The following is a 4,581-nucleotide window of genomic DNA, read 5'->3' on the forward strand; positions in this document are numbered from 1 at the left end:
TCTCCCACTCCCCCTGCTTGTGCTCCCTCTCTCGCTGGCTGTCTCTATCTCTGTCGAATAAATAAATAAAAAATCTAAAAAAAAAAAAAAAAGTTAATACGAATAACCCAAGCAACACACCTGGGAGAATATGAGTGCCAGCTGTACTAGCTGTAACCCCGGAGCATTATTAAAAACATAGCTCTGAAGTGTCAATAGTTAATATTTGTTGATATGCCGGCCAATCTTCTAAGCACTGAACGGAAATTAACTTGCTTACTCCCCATCCAATCAAGTAAGTACTATTATTTCCCCCTTTACAAATAATATATCCAAGTCTTTGAAAAGTTAAAAATTTGCCTGAGCTCCTGCATAGAGTATGCTAGAACTGGAATTCAGATCTAGGTAATAACGTGGCACTCCAGCCCATACAGTTACCCACTAGGTTATAGTCCTCTGAGAAAAAAAAGACATTTTATCAAACAAAAAACGACTAACAGAATAAATACTAGCTGACATAATTAGAAAAAAAAAACTAACGAGGAATAAGAACATGTTTAGTATGGAGAGCAGAATGAACTACTCTAAAAAAAAATAAAGGAGTCTGTGCAAGCGGCAGAGATGAACACCAACAACAATGGTGAGGAAACCAACATAGGCAAACAGGATGGAAAATATAGCAACAATCCAATGACTCAGCAGGAACCCACAGTTTCCTCTTTGGTTCAGCAAGTAAAGAGCCCTAACCTGGGACAATATGTTTCTCAGAGGCCGGACTGGCCAGAGTAAACCAGAAATGGTTATGAGTGAATATGTCTAGACCAACATTAAAGCTTTGCTTTTCTTCCCACGAACTCTGTGGACACATTCTAATGGGAAGAAGCAGTAAATAAACAAATACATTGTATATCATATGATAAGGGCTTTGCAGAAACATTAAAACAGGATAAGGATATAGAGAATGATGGCGGGATACCGCTTAGCATAGGTGCTCAGGGAAGCCTCTCTGTGAAGGTGACATTTGGGCAACAACCTCACAGAAGAGAAAAACTGAGCCAGGCAGATATCTGAGGGGAGGATCCAGGCTAAGTCATCTTGAAGATAAGGACTCTGAATTTTGAGACTGTGTAAAATAAGAGGCCAGTATCAATGGATGTGCATTTGCAGGGAGAAGGTCGGTGAGGTAGACAGGCTAGAACATGTGATACCCTGTAGGCCATGATAAGGGCTTTTAAATGTTATTCTGGGCAAGATAGAAAGCCAGCCAAGGCTTTTGAGTTGAGGAATGACAAAATTTCAATTTAGCCTTATTATTATTTTAGAATGTAATATATAAAAAAGGAACTCTGTTTTTTACTACTTTATCCCTACCTAGGAGAAAACTTGCACATAAAAGGTTTGCAATATATGTTTTCTGAATGAGTATTAAATGAGGCTTTTGGTTAGACTTAGTTTGTATCAACAATGCTTGTTTGTTTCATGAATTACACATTTAATTCTGTATTGCCGTACGAGCTTGGGTGTCTAACCTCTGCAGCCTATATCAGTGTTTCCCTAACAGACATATCACAAAATACTATTGTGGCAGTTACTTATAACTACCACAAAAAATCAGTTGGAAAAACCCCGCATATCCTACAATATCCCACTTGAAGACTCACCATGCCTCTAGTCCCGTAAAGAAAAGTCCTCAGGTTCTTACATAAATTAATAATTACTTAAGTCCTTAAAGTTGAATAAGACACTGTTCTGAAATTAATTTGAGTTGTGAACTCTTTTTTTCTTGGTATACCCATGTGATAACTGCATCCTATAAGCTCTCTTCAACAAACCACCAAAGCTTTAGTCCTAAGACCTGGGTTAGGCCATGAGTTTCCCAAGCAGTGAGCACTCACAGTTACCCTGGTGAGTTCAGCTCTGAGCTCCACTGATGGTTACAGTGGTTCAAGAACCAATCCACCCCATTCTGAATTAATCAGGAAATTCATAAAGAAGAGTCAAGCAATCATCTTAGGAAACAAGCTAAAATTGTGGGGGAAATGCAGATCACGTATATTGCAGATACGTGCGCACATAGCTACCTTGAAAATGTGCCCACTTCCTCCAACCCACAGCTAATCTGATTTCTTTTAAATGAAATGTACCCCTGTTCATTATATTCCAGATTGACCATGTGGGGATTTGAAAGCATAGTCTACTTTAGCCACCTCCTTTATGCTCAGAAAACAAATGATATTAACAGGAGACTCTGCACAATTCGGAATGTCACTTGTAGTGAGAGAACGCATGACTCAGAGAAGCCACACTGCCTTAGAAGAAGTTTCTAATCATCTTGATTTATCTAAACCCCTGAGCTCCCATACACACAATGGGTTTAAGTCCTAGCCTAACGTCCCCTTCACTGGAATATTTCTGAAAACAACTTTCTAGATGTGATAGTTCAGCTTCCCCACCGTGAATGAATGTTTCCAGGACTTTCATATGCTAACCCCACAGTTCACATCTTTTCTGCTCTCTTGTGCTTTAAGAGAGCACAGCAGGTGAGCACCTGTGTAAGATAGCAGGCATCATAAAATTAGGACTGGTGGTCAAGCTAGGGACCGAAGATTCTGCTGGAAATATTGGGCAAGTCACACACTTCGGCATTATTTTTTTTCTTAATAGTAAAATATGCTGACGATGGTACACATTTCATAAAGCTGTGACTTTGAAATTCAAGAATGCATGGAAAGATCTTGGTATTTTAGAAAACACTCATTAGGTGTCCAGTTTCACACTCACTTTGGTGTCTAATGTCTATGATATCATCTCCTGAGGCAAGAAGGATCCCATTTTGACAGTTTTGCACAGAAATAAGCCCCCAAAAACCTTAACAGCAAACACCACCACCACCTTCACCACGGCTTCCTGCAAACTGGAACTGTATCAACTCTCTGCAACTTGACAGTCTCTGAATCGCAGTCGGAGATGGAGACAGAAACTGAAACCATGCATTCCCTAGGGAATAAAGGAGCACTCACTAGCGACTGGTCACCCAGAGATGGTGCCTTCAATTTGGTTTTCACTAGCCCCAAGCTGAATGGCCGCACGGCATCAAGAACAAAGGATTACATAAGAACGACAGGAACCCCTCAATTGTGAGTTTAAAGTAATTTTTTGAGGAACTACTGGAAATGAAAATAAAGTATTTTTAAATGCTCCAGAAAAAAAGTTGTTTTTTTTTTTAAAGATTTTATTTATTTATTCGACAGAGATAGAGACAGCCAGCGAGAGAGGGAACACAAGCAGGGGGAGTGGGAGAGGAAGAAGCAGGCTCATAGCAGAGGAGCCTGATGTGGGGCTCGATCCCATCACACCAGGATCATGCCCTGAGCCGAAGGCAGACGCTTAACCGCTGTGCCACCCAGGCGCTCCAGAAAAAAAGTTTTTGGTACTACACCTGCTGATGGCCTCTTTGCACAGAGTCATAGAAAACCATTCCCACGAATGAATGATAAAGCAATTGTTTTCAGAAAGCAATTTAGGGACCACCATTGTGGATAAGTTTAGTATTAGAAAGAAAGATGCGAAGAAAGAATTAATATGCTTATGCTAATAAAAATACATTTTCATCACAATTTTAACTACTGCAAAGTCAGTCCTGAATTTGAGTTAAAAGTATGTATCCAGGACCTGCGGACAGTGGCGCAAGGGGACCCGAGCCGGCCACTCCCAGCCCAGGAGTATAACTCCATGAATAACTTAAATAACCCCATGAATAACTTAAATAACCCCCCACATTGTAATATCTGGAACAGGAGCGGGCTCAGGTCATGCAAGAAAAGAGCCAGTTACAGCCCTTGAGAAGTGCGGACTTGAGCTTCCTGGAAAAGGAAGACGACTGGCAAAGGGAGGCCAGGTTCATGCTGAAAGGTTTGATGCTAAAATGGAAAAGACAGAGCATGTACTGCAGACTGCTCCTCCCTCGGGCAGGCTGCTGGAAATGGAGAAGGACTTACTGGTCCGAGCATGCAAGGTCCCAATTGCCCCTGAGCTGCAAATGCAGCTGCCCTGACCGACATATGTCAGCAAGATACGTACGGTGGCGATGCCTGGAATACCAACACACGCCAGAATGAGAGACTCGTGTGGCCGTATCTCAAATACTGGGAACGGATTGCTGCACGGACGAAGCGGAAGAGAGTGCAGAAAGCACGCTAGACAAGAAGGACGAGGGTGAAGTACGCCTGCCACAACGCTAAGGCGTTCGGGGATATCTACCCTTGCTCCTTTCCTTCTGCCCCGTGCGCGGGCGGCCACCCTGCAGCACAGCGGTCTTCTGCTCCCGCCACTCTCTGAGCGGGAAACAGGGTTTCTTCGTTGACCCTCTTCAGCGACTAAGGATGCAGTTTCTTGGGAGAATTTTTTTTTTTTTTTTTTTTTTTAAGCTGTAATGTTTTATTAGGCCGAACAGTATAAGCTCGTATCTTAGCTGTAGGGGAAGACCGTTTTTAAGAAGTCCACTACAGTATTGATCCTCGCTGTAAGTAGTTTTCTGTTTTTATCACTCCCTAAATCAATACAGTTTTCTCCTCAAATTACTTTTCTCACTCCTACAATTGT

General features: G+C 41.9%; 1 pseudogene; it reads left to right on the forward strand.

Annotated features, from left to right (window-relative positions):
* Nucleotides 1-600: 600 nt before the first annotated feature.
* LOC103656217 lies at nt 601-4,369 on the forward strand (annotated as a pseudogene).
* Nucleotides 4,370-4,581: the final 212 nt, after the last annotated feature.

The sequence above is a fragment of the Ursus maritimus genome, unplaced genomic scaffold (genome assembly GCF_017311325.1).
Source record: "Ursus maritimus isolate PB19 unplaced genomic scaffold, ASM1731132v1 scaffold_26, whole genome shotgun sequence".
Classification (NCBI taxonomy): Eukaryota; Metazoa; Chordata; class Mammalia; order Carnivora; family Ursidae; genus Ursus; species Ursus maritimus.